The sequence below is a fragment of the Strix uralensis genome, chromosome 2 (genome assembly GCF_047716275.1).
Source record: "Strix uralensis isolate ZFMK-TIS-50842 chromosome 2, bStrUra1, whole genome shotgun sequence".
In the NCBI taxonomy this organism is placed as follows: Eukaryota; Metazoa; Chordata; class Aves; order Strigiformes; family Strigidae; genus Strix; species Strix uralensis.
Window position 1 is genome coordinate 110,812,231 of NC_133973.1, and position 18,533 is coordinate 110,830,763.

Here is an 18,533-nt window from a genome sequence, read left to right on the forward strand (position 1 = left end):
GTGTCTAATTTGCAATGCTGAGCATATCCTAGCTCCGTGTAAAATAACAAAATAAAAAAATAACTCTCCTTGCAGAGAGAAGTCCTTAGACTAACACACCTGGAACCCCATGCTGCTGGTTTTATAGCATTCACAGAAAATAATTACTACACTGCTTGCTATAAATTTTTTAATTATCATTGCCTATGATTTTTTTACACCAGCTGTACATTTAATACTGCAGAATACTTCCAGAAAGGCAGTTCTTTCTTACTTTATATATTTTTTGGTGTCAGGTTTCACTCCCAGATCTGAAGTGGTACCAAAAATGCAATTATACTTTTAATTCTGTTTAGTTTTAGACAGGTGAACCTGCTTTCATTTTTATGTTTCCAGTAAAGAGAACCATGCTGTGCTATGCTTTGGGGTAGAGAAGTGGGAGGACACACTCAGACTCCTTGTAGACATTTATTTTAAGTGACAGACGTACAATTAATTGTACACCTCTCAGCACCCCAGTTCTGGCTGGATTATCATGTTGAAATATCCACTATTCCATAATCCTAGTTGCCTTCATCCACCCAACAGAATTTGGATCTTCCCTAGGACATAAGTGAAAGAAAATAATATAAGAACTAGATCACACCAGGCGGCCATTGAATCTAGCAGTATCTAGCATTGAATCCAGCAGTAGTCCTAGGTAGGTACCTAGGGAAGAATATGACATTAGGACAACTAGATATAATATCCTCTAATATTCTCTCAACTGCCAATCATTTTCAGGTCACAGACCTCCTGAGCCAGATGTTGTTTGTATTTATTTAGAAACTTTAAACATGTAAACTTTTGGCATCCACACTTTTTGTCAACTACCCTTTGCTTGAGGGATCAGCTTCCCTGCTTTGCCTTTTGTCTGGCTCCTGCTAGCTTCATTTGCTGCTCCTTCATCCTTGCATTGCAAAAAAGAATTAACAATTGATCCCCATCTGTTCTCTCCATGAACAAATAATTTTATACACTTTCTCTTTTTCAACCTAGAGAGTCTTACCTGTTTCGTATAAATGACATTTCATATCTTAGAATATCCTACTTTCTTCTTCCTGCCCTACTAAATAAAACCTTTCAGTGATGAGGGGAGCAGAGCTGCACACAGTTTTCATGATACAGGTAAACCATGGATTTGTATAGTGACATGAGGATGTCTGCTGCTTTTTCCTGATTTCCTTGTTTGCTTGACCACAACTGAGAACTATGATGGGACTGTTGTCTTCACCGGGCTATCTATCATTACCCCAGGAGCTCACTCCTGAGTGGGGATGAGCAGCTGAGAACCCATCAATTCAAATGTCAGGTTTGGATAGATTTTTTTTGAAGTGCATCCCTTTAATTTACCTACAGCAACTTTCATCTGCCATTATACCCTGCCCAGTCACTCACTCTTGTAGGATGTCTGTCTTTCTTCATTGTTGACTTCATCCTTGCAACCCTAAGTGATTTAGTTTCATCAGAAGTATCACAACTGCCTGTTACCAGCCCCTCTTCCAGCTCATTCACAAATTATGTCAAATAGCAAAAAGATCCCACACAGCCCCCTCCAGTCTGAAAAGTGAACAATTACTCCTCAGTTTTGGTTCCTATCTCTTCACCATTTATTCATCCATAAAAGCACTGTCCTGCTTGATCCATGACTGTTTAGTTTCTTAAATTATATTTGGCAATGGGCTTTGTCAAAAGTCTTTTGGAAATCCAAGGAGACAGGATGATCTTGATCACCTCTGTCCATATTCTTGTTCAACTGCTCAGAGCTTGCTCATAAGGCAGGATTTCTCTTCACAAAAACCTTGCTGATTCTTCTCAAATAGACCTTTTTTATCCAAGTGTCCACTAATTCTAATCTTCATTATACTTTCAATTAATTTGCCTGGTAGAGGCATCAAGATTACAGACCTGGAGTTCCTCAGAGCTCCACCGCAGTCCTTTTCAAAATTAGCATCACACCAATTTGCAACTCTCCAGCTTTCTGTTATCAAGACAAGCCAGTACAACTGCTTCTCAGACTACTGTGATTTATTTATTCATAGAAATGTAACAAGCAGAGAGAACAAGATTACAACAAGCAGAGCCTTTATGTTAGCCCTTCCTTGCCAGCTCAGTTAACTTTTTCTAAAATTTAGGTTCCTTGAAGACTTGCCCAAGCAAAGTATCATATAACTTATTTTTCCAGTGTCTCTGCTGGTCTTCCTGCAAGCAGTTGCTGGCAAGTTACTTCTTTCTCTTTCTTCGGGGATGCCTGTTTAAGTATTTATTACCCTTGGATAGTAAGTTTTCAGTCTTGGTAACACTATGGTTTAACTTGGTTAGGAGCGTTGATATTCCCATTTTGCAGATAATAGCTGTCTGTTTTCTCTCAGTTTCTTTTTCCCCATCTTGGGCTGTTTCTCATCCAGACTGCTGCTCTTCCTACCTACAGTAGCCTGTTACAAAACAAGCCAGTATTTGATCCACTGTGCTATAGCTGTACTTTGTAAATAGCTAGGCAAAATGTTTATAATGTCACCTGTGCATTCTTCTTGGGCTCAGTCTTGTCCTGAGACAAAGCTCTGCAAAGGAACTTCAGGTGGCTTGAGGAGTCAGGGCTGGCACCCCCAGCATGGGTTATGAAGCCAACAGGACAGGACTGGGAGATGCAGTCTGAGCAACCAGCACAGGTGGGAAGCCAGCCAGCATAAAGTAAAGCATACATGAGATTCTGTTAGTTCCTGTAGTGCTACCAAGGAGCTCCAAACCAAGCTTAGGATGGCAGGGGATCAACAGGTAGCAGAGTACAATGTTCCCATGACATGGGCTAGTTCGGGTGTCCCAGGTTCTCAACAGGAAGCATGAGACACAGGTTTATTAAGGTCAGGTGAGGCTGCTCTTTCCCCTGAAGTTGGAGCAGATCCCTCCACTACTGTAAAGAACCATTCAATCTGCTGAAGAGGTTTCAGTGGAATTTGACAGCCTGTACTGACTTTGTGTTTAACGTACCGTGGTACATCAAAAGCAAGGGCAAGCATGGAAGCAAAGGATTCTTCTGCTTCCCACTCTTTGCTCAGTCTGCTAGGCTGCAACAAAGCTGATGGATGGTCTCTGTGCTGTATGTCTTACCAACAGTTCAGTAACTCAGTGTGCTGGGCATGGCCACAGTTGTTTTTTCTTGTATAATTCTCAGAAGCTACAATATGCAACCTTTAATCCAGTGGCAGTGCCACTAATTTTGCTTAAATGAGAAACAAGTGTGCAGGTGAGTGTGTAGTTTCAAGCATCCACAAAGAAACCGAACTAAACTGTAAACTACATTAAAAAATAAAAATAACCAGGGAAGAGATGAATATTCACAACACTTCTAAAAAGAACTGTGGAGATGCTCACACAGCCCACCCTTGGCAAATGGCCTCAATAGCAACACCTGGTAACACAGGAGTGTGAGGTAAATAGTGTCTGTGTGTGTGTGTGTGTGTGTGTGCGCGCGCGCGCACGCACGTGTATTGAATACACAAAGCTGTCTGGAGGACATTTGTCCATGTTAACTGATCATGTTAAAGACGAAGGTGATCATCAGCCCACAGCTGATGGTGTTATAGGGGAAGAGAAACTATCAATGGATTAAACAGTAGCCAGGGAACTTCAAAGAGAGCTTTGAAACAAAAGAGGAGTCAGCCTGAAACAAAGTGTGAAAATTGGTAGGGTGGGAAAAACACCTTGAAGGATAACCAGCAATAGTCAAATGTGTTTTGACACGGCCAGAATCTGCCCTGCCAGCATTGCAACCTCCACCTACATCAAACAGAGCATCATCCCTGTGGGATGTCCTGTGGAGCCTGTGCTCAGTGGGTGGCATGACAGTATGGGGTGCAACAAGTGGGAACCCACATCCAGGGTGCATGTAGTGGGGCTTGTGGAGGGACATTTCTTCACCTGAAGGAGACGTGGTTTATCTGTTATATTACTGATATTGATCCCGAATGTACTGCAGGTGAGTTATGTGTCATTAACAAATCAATAAACTGCTTCAATTTGGTTTAAATTATGAGAACTGAGCAGTTTTCCCCTGCTACGTTATTTGTGCAGTGGATGGTAATACAAGAGGAGTCTTTCCATTGGAGAACACTGATTTGCTGAAGAGGCTTGTTATTTTCAATTGTCTAGTGGCTAATTTCCAGTTTGTATGAAGTGAATGAAGTTGCTCCATCAGACATTGATGAAGAAGCTCAAAGGTGAATGGTTTTAAAAAAATAGGTCTCAAACTTTGTCTACACTAATATTTTCAGCTATTGTGCAAAAAGATAAGTCTTTGATCTTTGTTTGGTGGGGATTGATACGTCCAAAAAAGGGAGATGCAAAGACAATGCATTACAACTTGCCTGTGATAGTTTTGCAAGCAAGGCCTTCAGAGAGCAGAGGAGTGTGTAAGTCATCTGCCCCAGGGTAAACCTCTGCAGTAGCAACACCTGAGCTGGTCAGTCTAGGCTCCCTCGACTGCCAAAAGTCAGTTCTAAATCATGAAACACACCACCAGAAAACAAGTCAGGTTCTTCCGATCTTGGAAGGTTTGGTTCCATTAACTCTGTTTCCCTCCATTATTTGTCCAGGGAGTCTGGAGTAGTTGCCTCAGGAGTGGGTATCTACATTGTAGATAACTGAAGTGGGATTCAGCTTGCAGGTAAAGGGTCTACATGTAGGTATGTAAAAACCATTTCAGTGCCTTGGCACCCATTCCAGCTGATCAAAATTTGGTCAATACCACTGATGAAGCCTGGAGAGTTACTTAGTTGCCATATGCAAGAGTGTTTATGTTTAGATTAATAGCTCCTGTATTTACCTATATATCTTGCCTTCAGTAGGAGATGCTTATTCTCTCTGGATTAAATAGGAGTTAGTAACAAAAAAAAAAAAAAAACCACCAACAACAAACAAACCACAAAACCAAAACCAAAACCCAACCAAACAAGAAAAAACATAATGAAAATTGAAATACTTTGGAGTCATTTTGATAGTGCAGATGCACAGCTTGAGCCTCTTTTAACACTATAAAGTTTTGTCACATTTTAACAGCTGATGTGTAAAAGAGGTGGCCCCTTAGCACTGACTCTGTGTAGCTTTTGTTTGCTGTGTTAGAAAGAGAGCTGAGAGACACAAAGCATGTCTACCCTCTAACTGAACATTCAAAGGAGGAGAGCACCTTCTAGGTGGAACCCTGGCTGAGGATCCAAGATACTGAGGTCCAACTCCCAGCTTTGTCATATGCCTCTAATATGACTTTGGAAAAGACATTTCGTGTCCCACTTGAAAGACCTAATCGGTTATCCGTAAAGGACAAAAATAGCTGGGTTTTTTCCTCTCTCATTGTTTCAGACTGGGCATGGTTTGGGGCAAGGATTGCCTTATGCACTATTGCAGTTTCGTTTTGGGCTGCAAGTATGATAAAATAAGTCCAGAAGTCTGTTTCAGGGGTAATGCTGGTAATCCAAAACAAGGATGTCTCCATTGAAACTCATTGCAAAGGTATCCTGGTCTAGTACATCTCATGGTGGGTCTAACTGACTCCTGGAAGCTGGTGATTTTCATTGCCCAACCAGTGACTCAGCAGAGGGTGATGGCTGCACAGCCTGATTGCAGTAGGAGAGACCTTCTACACTATAAAAAATTAGTGCTTTCTGAAATGGATGAGCAGGGAAACAGGGACTGCAAAAATAATGCTTTGGCAAAGGCTTTCAGTTCATGCAGCATACCCAACACTTCTCTAAGTTCAATGACCTTCTCACATTTCTTTTCCATTTATGTAAATGTATTCATACCTCAGATCCATGCAGAAACCCAAGCTGGATTGTGAAGTATTCCAAAAATCCTTCCAAGAAGATTTTGCTTTTATTACTATTTCATAGAATTTGCTTAAATTAAAAATTATCTACTTCTTTTAAGAAGCAGCTTTGCAAGTCATTGCGGAAGATACTATAGTTGACTACTGAGATTAAGAAGTGATGAGCCACATATTTGAAAACACAACTTTGAGTCCTTTAAAATAAAACTAAAGCTTTTTTCCCTCCTTGAATATTGCAGTCAAGCTTGAAATGTAGTACCTAATGCCCAATTAACTTTTCCTTTAGGGAGACTTAGATACTCCCTATTTTAGGTAGTTCTTTGTCAAAATCTTTGTGTTTAAAACAAAGGAAAGTAAACCACAATATTGCTGTACTCAGCTACCTCACAGGGCATGGCATTTTGTGGTAAGGCAAATGCCTCTGAGATGGCAAAATACCTTGAAGTATTTATTTTCACTGTCAATTTAGGTAGGACAGACTTTACTGTAGCAAGTAAGTCTAACACCTTGGAAGTGATGAGGTTGGTTGAGTTTGTGATTCTGCAGAAAACAAGGCCCCTGCATGATTTTCAAACTTTTTCAGCCACTCAATAGCTATTTCAGCAAATATTCCCTTTGAATAAAAGTTGAGGTGTGAATTATGCTCTGATACTGTCATGCTTAGAGGTTGCGTGCCACTAGCTGGGAAGCTAAGTGCTTTCAATGGCATTAGCTGTAGCGCTGCTAAGCCATCCATACCAGAAAGCACTGCTCCTTTTATGAAGTGTTTAATTTTGTGCTTAAGGCTGAGATCTCAGGAATGCTTTCTATTTTACTTCTTCCCCACCACCCTGATCTTCAGGTCTAGACTAATGAGCTCCGCAGAAGAACTGATATTAAAGAAAATCTGTGACAACAGAACAAAACAAAAAGAATTGGCTAAGGCTTTTAAGGAAAAGGTATAACTAGAAAAGCTAGGAGAAATGTAGCTAGAAGTGATCAAAGGACAAATGAAAAATGGAATGCATTTTAATGAAGGCCACTTCCTGCCTGAAAAAGGCTGCCAGAAAGGAAAACATCCAGAAATCGGTGAGGGGACTAAATTCTCACAAGAAGAGTTTTACCTGACTCTAAAGAGGTTATGTCTGTAATGAGAAAGAAAAAGAAGAGCATTTGGGAAGTAAAGAAGATCTAATAAAAGACCTGTTAATTGCTAAACCAGACATGGACTCCCGGAAAAGATAAACATAAAAAAAGCCATTGGATTCAGGTCACATGGGGACTGGGGTATTTATGCATCAAATGTAGGGCTTAATTGGGAGCAGTCACATTGCCAGTTCCTGCAGAGCCTGAGACAGCTGAGATGGTGCCTGGGAGAAGCCATCAATCCCAGGTAGCTTCAGCGGCACTCCCAGAGCTGGATGTGCTTCCCGGCCAAAGACTGGGACAAGTCAGAAAAGGCACAGTTTGCAAGAGACTTCCAACAGTTGTTTAAAGTTTGAACCAGGAAGAAGTGGATGAAGAGCAATGAAGCAAACACAGTCACTCTATGTGCTGCTTGAAGGGGAGGTCTCTTACAGGACCTGTCTGTCAGTTGATGGATTTGACCTCAAGGGTGCAGGAAACTCCCTAGCAAGGCATCTCATGCTCTAAGATGTATGTGAACAAGAAGAGAAAATCAAATGTAGTTTGGTTTCCCCGGAAGGGAGGAATGATCCTGGCAGTTACATTTGGATGAGGACAAGCTCCCATCCCTCATCATGCAACAGAAAAAATTCTGAGGGAGGAAAACCTCAGAGATCTGTGAAAGGAAAGCAGGAGCCCCAGAAAGTCCTGTAGACTTTCCCCATCCAGTGCAGCAGTCTGTAACTCTCCCAGATGTATCTTCAAAGTATCTCATGGCTCCATGCAAGCACTGCCCACTTCCCTGTCGCTCCTAGGCCTTGGGTATGCCTCAAACAGGCAAATTAGGGAGAAGAAAAGCAGAGGAGGTAACAGCAGCAGATCTTCTACAGATGTAACGTGCCTAATCCTGTTGATAGCTCTAACAATTTACACCAATATAATTACATTTTAGTAATGCAATAGATAGAGTCACTTATGAAATATTGCTCTCATAATTGTCTTGGTAGGTACTTTGATTGGGATGAAAACTCCTTGAGTTGTAAACAAAGGGTAATGATAAACATTAATGTATCAAGTTGGTGCTTGGTGGTTTACTGCTGAGACTGGTATTACATGCAGCCTTATTTAACATCTTATTTAATGATCTGGATGAAGGAGTAAACAGACTATTAAAAGAAATCCCAAGGGTGAGCAAAACTGGGACAAGGTGAGCACAGTGGAGGCAAAGAACTGATGAAAAAAGATGCTGAGGGAAAGGATGGCTTTGGGGTTAATGGAGTGGGCCAGGGTTCAGTTTTCTGATTATATCACGCACAACTTCGCTCTGACCAGGCTTTCAACAGTGTCGATATTGATTTCAGACTCACCCAGATGCTTTGGAGGATAGGGGTGATGGTTTCTCTGTACCTTATATATCCATGGATTACACCACTGATAAGTGCACTTATTCCTCCATTTCTACTTAATCTGAAACACTTTGAATATTGAGTGTAACACAGAGAGGGCCCCAGGCAATAGCTTTTGTGGCCTTATAGCATCATGGGCAAATAAATAACAATGATTCTTGAAAAACATGGGAAGAACAAAATGAAATGAAGTTCCAACTGAAAAATGTATGACACAGCATGTGGGGAAGTTCAGCTGAGGCAGAGATTCCCAGTAGGAGCATGAAACCAGGGCAACAGTGTAACAAGGTTTAGTGTGATGAGGAGCAAAAAAATGATTAAATGTGAGGTTGCCACATTAATTAGGGGCTATTTATGCAGGGGCACCTCCTTACAAAGCGGGGTAATCCAGCAGATGCTCTCCATGCCTGTGTGGTGACAAGAGCTGCAACATTGTGTGGGATGATGAGCATCTTCCCAGAAGCAATTGACAAATTCAGAGAAGAACGACAGAAGCGACTGGGAGGATGGAGGCGTTTGGTGGCATACACACACGCACACAAATACATAGAGGTGTATGTGAGAGTGAGAGAAGGTAAAATGGACTCATTTGGCACTGTCAACAAACATTTGCAGGATGTCAGACAAATCTGTGTTTCATACATATGGTCTGAAAACCATCATTGGGAGGCTTCTTTTGGTCCATAGCTTTGTGAAATCATAGCTTTGACAAGGCCAAAAACCTGCACTGAAAGCATTTCTTTAATGTTTTTAATCCAGACTTTACTACTGGATATTGCAGGGGAGCAAAATAATCCCTAAATAACAAGGATGATCTGTTGATTAAAATATTGTAATTCAACCCTGCAAAACCACATATCTTTGGACACTTCCAGAAAACTAGGATGCTGTGTTGCAGAGGTCTAACTAATCAGATGGTGGTCTTATGAAAACAAAATGGAAAGTATCTGAAATAACTTAGAAAATAATGTTTTCAAAATGCATATTATAGAATAACACCAGTACTATTTTAAGAGAAAGAAAGAATTCTCTCTGAGGTGATCCCATTGCATAAAGCCTGGCTTCTAGGAATTTATTTAAATCATAAAGTGTATTAATGTGCATTCAAGAACATCTGGCAATTATTTCATTTCAGAAAAGGAAAACCATACCATGAAACAAAATCTTTGCTACTGTATACTTATGACCTATTAAAATTCATGGACATCCTGTACTAAAGGAAATTGCTTTTGAAGTGATTACTTAACAATCCTTTCACTGGATTTAGTCCAGAGATATAAATTACTCAGAATTTTACTTCCAGATTATGGATGCAGATGTTTCATAGAAATCACTGACACTATTTCTTTAGCTCTTGTATTACAGCTGTGGCCAGTAGAAAAGTCGCAAAAAGTCTAATGCCCTCAAGGAACCATGACTATTGCTTTCTCAAGTGTTAATTGTGGTAAGCATATTCTAATTCTTTAACTATGAGCTGTTATTCATTTTATCATACTGTACTTTATTAGGATTATGTTGTAAAACTTCTATGAAGATACATCTGATATAGCACCCAATTATTATTAATGTAAGTAACAATGTTTTTCATTGCAAAATCCTGTTTACGCTTACTGTTGTATCACCAGATTGTATTTATTTAGGCTGAGAGTTCCTTGCTAGGTGTTCAATTGAGATGATTTTTTTCAGGGTTTCAAGAGAAAAAAAATGAGAAGAGGAAAAAAATGCAATACTTTTTTCCAAGTTCCCTTTTTGCTAAGATTTTTTTTGTGCCTTCATGCACCGAGTCATGAATTTTGGATAGTCCTTTTGAGTTTCCCATGAAAATTTGTCCAGGTTTGGGCAAGTTATAAGGCCTAAATATTGAGATAGCACATCTGGGTTTATTGTGGGCTTGCTAGAATTAGGCAAATTCACTTCCGAAGTCTTTCCGTACTATGCAAGACCCCATGTGCTGACTTTAATGTCTACAGGGCATTTGGTAGAGCAAGTTAGCACTGCTGCTGTGAGGCTTGAAGTGCTGAGCTGTATTTGCCTGGCTATTCCTTCTTCTGGCTGCCAGCTTTGCTGTGACACTGGACACCAGCCTTCATAGCACAACGGACAACTTTTTCATCCTTTGAAGGAAAGGTTGGAACTGGTTTTAGTGTCTAAGGGAAAAAGCCTTTTTCCAGATCTGAGTTCATAGGTGTGAATTGTGAGAGAAAGCAGTTGCTTCCCTGCATGCTAGCACAGGTTGTCCAACACTTAGTACAGGGAAGGAAAGAGTTCTCCATCCCCACTTCTCCTAGTCTGAACAGTAATCTGCCAGTTTCTGAGAATCTCATGTTTAATCATACATCCTTCATAGTGCCTGTATATAGGAAATGGGCCCTGTATATACCCTGGACTGAGTATTTTTCTTTGTAGCAGCCACCCTGGAAAATCTGCTATATGTAATAATGATTAATATAGAATTGAAGAAATTAAATAGTCCTGGTGAATCGTGATAGAACATGTAGTAGTGATAAGAGCATTTTCATAAAAGGGCTTAGAATTGCAGCAGCACCACCTTTAAGCATTGAAAGTAGTTGATCATTATCTTACCTAGCAAACATACTGCCCAAAATGGTGTTTACAACGTTTCCCTATTTAACTGTAGAGACTTTTCACATTACATGCTCATCAGATAGGCACACTGATTTTACTAGGACTCAGGAGATGCTTGGTGAATCATTAATGTTACAAATCCAAAACCCAAATGAGGTGCTGTATATTGATATCCAGATGAGAGGTATGTGGCTAAAAATACATCTTGTCAGCTGTGATTTTTGTTATACACCAGCTCCACTTAAAATTTGCTACAGACAACCAGGATGAGCAGAGTCTGCCTGCAAGAAGCGCTTGCTCCCTACCCTTTTGATCTAAAGCAGATGTTACCTATTATCAGCAGAAGGCCTGTGTTGCATGCTAAAGGAAGTTGGTAATATTCAGTAAAGGGCATTGGTAAAAGTACACTTGAGAGGGGATAGGCACGTATTATTTACTGCTGTCAAGTTACCCTACTGTTTCAGTGCAGTTTTTATTGCATAGGTTTTCTAGGCTCAGTAAATCAACAGGAGGTGAAGTCGCACCTAGTTACTACACTGGAGGGTTTCAGATTGCTTACCATGAAGTGCCACATACGTAGGGCAAGGAGTAATTTTGGAAAAACTAAAAAAAAAATAGGGAAAACTAAAGAAAATAGGAAAAAAGGGGCTTCCTGAAATACACGGCTTCCTGAAATACAAGGTGAGCCAGCTAAAATCATTGTCATGTTTCATCTGAAAAAAAAAGTACTTTCTTTGTGTCATTGCTAGTGATCTTGAGTCACTTCTTTCCCACCTGTAGGCTGAATTAATGAATAATGTGATTAGATCCATCCTGTGGACAACTCACAAATCACTGTCCTTAATGGAGATGATCTAGTCTTCCTCTTTACAGCTCCAGAGGTCTCTGTGTGATGATGCACATGGTTTAGTTATTGACACTCAGTTTCTCAAAGCAGATGTTTTACACGTTTTCAGGGATGTGGTTTTTCTGAATACAAATTAGTTGAAGTGGCAACGGAAATAGAAATCAGTGGTATTTGTAACTCGAATGAAAACATTCACATTTACCAATTGCTCTGTTTCTGGAGCTCTAATATAATGTTAACCATTTTTCTTATCTGATTACATTCTCATTCCAGTATACATTTCTTTTTCCCATTAAAAGTCAGTAACTTGGGCTCTAAACAGCGGAAAAATTAAACACCAATTAAAGCAATTAGAAAAACACTAATTTTGTCTGCTGAGTCTGGTTCTGCATACCCTTTACATGCGTAACTTCCATGGAGGTCAACAGGAGGTCTATGTGCAAACATGCATTAGGATCAAGTCATGAAAGAAAATTAAATTAAGGTTTTATAAATAACTGACTTTTTGGTTTTTTTCCGGATGAATTAAATAATTGAAAAAATTAATCACAGGTCAATCTGATGTACATTCTCTTCACAAAAACACAACCCTGTGTTTGAAAAAAAAAATCTACTTTTACATTAAACAAAATTTTCATTTAATCTGTACAGACATGTTTTGGATACTTCTTTTAAAATCAGAGATATTTGAATGACTTTTAAATATAGTTCAAAACAATCTTTCAGAAGAGTGCTTGTTTCAAAAATGTTGTAATGAAACATTTCAATTTATAATGTGTTTTATTTAGTCCAAACAGTTTTGACAGAAATACATGAAGCTCATTATAGTAAGCATTAACCTGCATTTTTCAGTGAACAGAGAAGATGGAATAAGATAAGAAATATCTGCATAGGGCTCTGCTGCAGTTTTGGCTGCTTGCCGGTTAATTCCACTAGAATCATTGCCCGCTGCCTGCACATAATTTGTTTCAGAAACACAACAAGTATCTAATCTTTTTTCTGCTGAAACCAGTGCCTCCTACCCTGCTTTCTGAGCTGCTAGCATAGAAATTTTAAATCATCTTTAGCTGTAAGGGTGTAGTAGAAGATAATAAGGTGAACAGTACTGAGTAATAATAGGATCTCCCAATGGAAATAATGACCAAAAGGCACAGTGGCCGTTGATGGATTTTAAATGGAGTTGAGACATGAACATGACTTAAGTGAAAATTGGTTTTGACCAAGGTGATGTGGAGATGGGCAGAGCCCCATATTTGTATTTCAAGATGCCTATTACAGTGAGGCATCAGTCACCTTGAGTACTATTATAATACAAGTTACAAGGGATAATGAAGTCAGTGAAAGCTAATCATTTAACTGGAAAAAATGTCATTGAAAGTCATCCTCGTAGTGTTACTCTTTTCCCACCTCTCTCACCTGCAATATGGAGAAATACAAACTGGTGCATTAATACTCCTGCAAAACATCTTTTGGAAAAGAGAACAGGCAAAGTGGTAGTGTATGGCAGGCTGGGTTTGTGTCCCACCTCAAGAACCAGAGTGCTGGCACACCAAAAATCCACTTCTGCACTGAAGGCTTGGGGTTGCTTTAGGGCCAGTGATGCTCAGGGCTCCAGGAATGATGGTGGTCTCCTTCGCAGACATGGAACTGTCACTTTCCTTGCTTTGCCCTAGAAGAAGTGTGTGAACTATCACAGCTTCTGCTTTCAGTGGGACTTTTAAAGCATTGTGAAATAAGAATATCAAGGATAACCATAGAAACTGCTCAAATCATAATAGGATCCATATTATGATTTACACCAAATTAGACTTTACTAGGTGTAAATGCTGGTGTTACAGCCAATGGCAATGGACAGTCTTTGTACTTCTACATTAATTTCTTCTCTCCTTATTCAGTGTTGGTCTCAGATTATCTTATATCATGGAATCATAGAAACATCACATTGGAAGGGAGCTACAATCCAGCCCCCTGCTCCCAACAAGGAAACCTCAAAGCCAGAGCAGGCTGCCCAGGGCCCTCCCCAGGTAAGTTTAGAGTATTTCCAGGGATGGTGTTTCCACAGTCTCTATAGTATGTACCTATAATTTATTGGCTGATATATATATCAATACAATAGAAAGAGGATTGAAAGCATGTGTCTGAAGGGATGGATATGGATAGTTATGAGCTTTTCCTGCTGATGCTCTGAGCTAGATGGACAAGAGGAGTTCTACTCTGGAGGTTATATAGGGCTTACAGGCTCTGGACAGCACTACACTGACACAGGCCCAGGTCCAGGGAGCAGATGCAACCTTGTGTCTTCCTGCACCCACTTGTGCAGTCACAGCCCTGTGGGCTAACAGAGCACTGATGAGGGGTGGAGGGAACAGCTGGGCTACTTCTAGCATCATTTCTTTACAGTTTTAATTTTGAAAAAAGAACAGATTAAATCAACTGTAATCCTAGGATCCTTGGGAATGATGTATGGCAAAGTCAGTCCCTCACTTCTGTACTCTGCCTTGCTCTCATTCTGCTTTTATTTCTTTATTCCCTTTGCCACAGTCCCTGTAGTAGTAGAAAATTCCGGTTTAACAGAAGTCAGTATCTTCAGATACAAGTGAGGTCTGCTTTTCCAAGTTACTTTTTTATGTCTTAGTTTTAAAGAAAACAACAACAAAACAGAAAAAAAAAAAAAGAACAACATATAAAAACATTTTTTCCAGGCAAGAGATAGGCCAGATAATTGCTTTAGGTGGTCGTGAAGCTGTCCTAAGGCATTTATAGCTGGTCAGTATGCAGATGTTCACAGGGAGTCATGCTATCTCACAGCAGTTCCTTCAGCGTCCTGGCTGCTGGGGAGAGGAGAGGTAGAGGCTGGCACCCACCAGCCGTGGGCACCTGAAGCTGCCAGGACAGTCCCCGATGATGTCTGGAGGGGGTGTAGGTGGAAGCAGATGAGGAGCAGATCCTGCCTTGCTTAAACCTCACTCAAAGTTCACGGATCCTGCTGTTACTGAAGGCAGAGGCCACCTGCCCATGATTTCTTGTCTGCAGAGGTGACTCTTATTCTCTGTTCTCTCTGGCACATTTCCTGGAGCAGCCGAACACACGGGCAGAGCAGATACCATGCTCCCCAAACACATAATCATATCAGTTTTCCTAATTACCCTTCCACTTGTCCATTTTGCATGGTGGGTTTCTAGTTGTAAATAGGAAATAGCTGGTGGGTGCTTTGCCACAAAGCAATATTTTTTCTATTTTTTTTCCTCTTGTCTTTCTGCATCCATTTTTTTTTTTTGGAAGATAGAATTTGACTGAATTTGCACCTCTTCTGTCTCTCTATCTACACATATTTTCCAACTCCTTTTTCTTATTCTCTATGTATTTATTTGTATACCTCTTTATTTATATATCCAGTTCTATTCTCATTAAAACTTCCTTGGTGTTTACCTTTCACCCTGCTGGATCTGTCTTTAAGTAAGCAAACCAAAAACTATCTGAGAAGACCATCCCAGAAGACCGTCCCAGCAGAGTTGCTTTAAGAGGTCATCTACTCAGGTGGAATAGGGCATGGGAGAGAGCAACAGCAGACCTCTGCCTTTTTGATAGTCATTTTGAACAAATCTGGATGGCAGAAGCTAGGAGGACCCAAGCTGAGCAAAGGTATTTATCAGCCAGTCTGTCTGACTTGCTATTTTTTCTACTTTGTCTTTCTCTCTGTAACCACCCTTGTATTACAAATTACAGTCATTTTTGTAATGCAAAATCATGCAAAGCTTTTTTTTCCCCTGTCTTCTCTTCCAATTTAAATGAAGCACTCTGACTCTACTACCTAACTAATTGTTTTTGATCTTGCCAAAGTTCAAGTTATTGTATCTGATATTATTCTTCATTGCAGCAGCCTACATTTCCACTTAATGAATACTCATGAGTTAGACACTAGAAAGAGCCTTTGGTCAAACAGCTTGCCTTGTCTGAATTCTCAGTAGATCCAAGCAATTATAAATCTGTCAGTCCAATCTACTTTCAACATTACTACAATGTTTTCTAATACAATGTAGTTTACCAATAGTTTTTTCTGGAAATTCTTCTGGGGAGTGGGCTTGATTATGTTACATACAGCTGCTGGGTCCCTTTTCAATACATACATGTAGCTTGAGCTACTGAGGCCAGCTAAAATGTGCATCGAAGAATTAGCATTTTTATCTACCTGCAACAGTAGGTTGAAGATTTTATGATATTGAAACCAGAGAAATATCTACATCCTAGATGAAAAAAAGAGAGATTCAAGAGGAGGTGGCAGAGTGCTTTAATCAGTAACATTTGACCCTACGTGCCAACAGCCACAGTAAACCACTTGATGACAGCAGCTGGGCTGACAGAAGTGTGTCTCAGCTGCAGTTATGAGAAACATCAGAGGATGAGATGTTTCTCTTTTCATTGGTTGTGTGTCTCCAGAACACCTTTGCTGTCCTCACATTTGTAACTGAGAATGGAACTTGGGCAAGGGTGTGTGATACTTGCGAAAGGGGCACTTTACTGGGCTTGCTCTTTTGAAAGATGTGGAGGTTACTGGAGTCACAGAACCATCAGAAACATGCAGTGTGGACTTGCCCAAGCCAGGACCCTGGACACGGTCCTTCCAGAGCATCTGTGCAAGGACCAGGTTCATCCTGGGCCACCAGCCTGTGCAAGAGCAGGGGATGTGGGAGAATGTGGCAGTGTAGGAGGGAGCCTGTGTGGTAGATACCCATTCTGGGTGAGGATGGGACCACAGGAGCTCACCTCATCCACTGCAAAGCACAGACTTGGCCCTCACTTGGCATCATCAGAGCTGGCAGTTTTTTCCATGCCTCCAACAAACACCATGAAATTGGGACCACCTGGGTCTAACAAAATTGTCTGGGAAAGCTAATCCAGCCTTTAACCCACTGTTGGGATCAGACATTGGTGTTACCCTTTTTCCCCCACAAGCACTTGTTTTCATACTGATGGCCGAAATTGCAAATTTGGCCATTTCTTCCTGAGAATAACATAGGGGTGTAATCTGGAATAGCGTATTTGCAAGTTCCTCAAATATAGAAAAGTTAACAAAGGAAAATTATTCCTGCAGATACAATGACATGTTCACTCAGGAGTTATTTTCTGAATAAAACCAACCTCTTAAAGCATGAATGGAAACTGAAAACAATGAAGCAGATTTTATTTTAAAGAAGCTAATGAAAATTTATGTTACTCATTCTTCAGGCATCTTACTCTATAGACTAGGCACAGTCCTATGGGTTTTCCAACAATATTACAATAACATGCAAAATTACTGTGAGGATAGAGGTATTTTTCATCAAAAAGCCCACTCTGGACATGTAAAGAACAGTTTTTGAAGAGCAGTTAGTTTCACATGTGCCAAAGTGTGCAGCTACACAATGCGAGAGCTGGGGTACTGGCAGGTGATAGGACGGGAAACACCAGCTCAGTGTCTCCAGATGAGGAAGGACCTGTCGGGTCACACTATTAATTCCACCTGCTTTTGGTGAAGCCACACTTCCCCGTAAAGGTTATGGCTGTGTGCTAGGCACACAGGCCAGGCTCTATGTGCCATTGGTCACATCCATCCCCCTGCCTCGTCAGTGGTTCTGGGTGAACAGAGGCTGCAGACCAGTGGGCTGTGTTAGGGGGGTGCCCTGAGGCAGCTGCTCTGGCTCCTGCCCAGCAGCCCGGGCTCTGTGGAGAGGCATCACAACAGCCTCTGAGAACCTTTTGATGGCATTCCAGATGAAATGCAGTTTATTGAGCAATCCTTTGGAGCTTTCGGATGCAACAAGACAGCAAAAAAGCATTAGAGTAAGGGAAGAAGTAGGACTCTCGTATGCCCTGAGCAGAAAATGCTTTGCCAGGGGCAAAGGATTCAGGAGCAGAGCAGTGACAGCCAGAGCTGCAGCAGGAGGGGAGGCCCTGCAAGGCATGCGACCAAGGCTAGGGGGGCTTCCCATGCATGGGCCAGTGAAGTTACCTGCCCAGGTACTAACCTCGGTTTCCCCCTGCCCATTACCTGTCCCCATGTGGCCCCCAGCTCTGACACTGAGGACAGGAGAAAAAGGGACTGTGTGCCTCGTGGGGGGTGGTAGCCCTACTTACCTTTTTCTTGAAATATTGCCTATTTGTGCCTAATTCAGCACCCCTCTCTCATCAGAAGATGCTTTTCTGTCACTGCTGGCCATGTTTCTCCCACCACCAGTGGTCCTTTTTCAGTCCACTTCTGCCTCAGACACATTAATTTCCATGCTTTTCAGGCTGCATCTCATTTTGCTCCTTGCCACGCTTCTGTTCTCGCTGGGTGCCTTTGTATCATTCCTTTGTCCTGGCAGGTGTTTGAAGCTTGTCCTAGATTAATATCATCTGCAAGCCTCCATGTTTACTTCTATCTTTTGCATCCCAAAGCTGTTTCAGAAAAGGGGTGTGGTCATGGGGGTACCTTGGCAGACAGCCCCTGGCACACAGGTCCCAGCACTGGAGGAGCATCCAGGGAGCTGAAGCAGGATTTGCCCTGAGCAATCCATGCAGGGAACCTCTGACATAAATGTGTCCTTTGCGCTTATTTCTTGTCAGCAACTGCCCAGGCTCAGGATAAAGCCATGCAAATGATTTATGGGCTATAACTTATATTCTAAGAAAAAAACCAAACTCATCTGTGTGTTGAAGGGGCAGCAAGGGCACAATTCATTAGCTAACGGCTTAGTCTCCATCTTATACTTTACTAATAATACTTTATGAC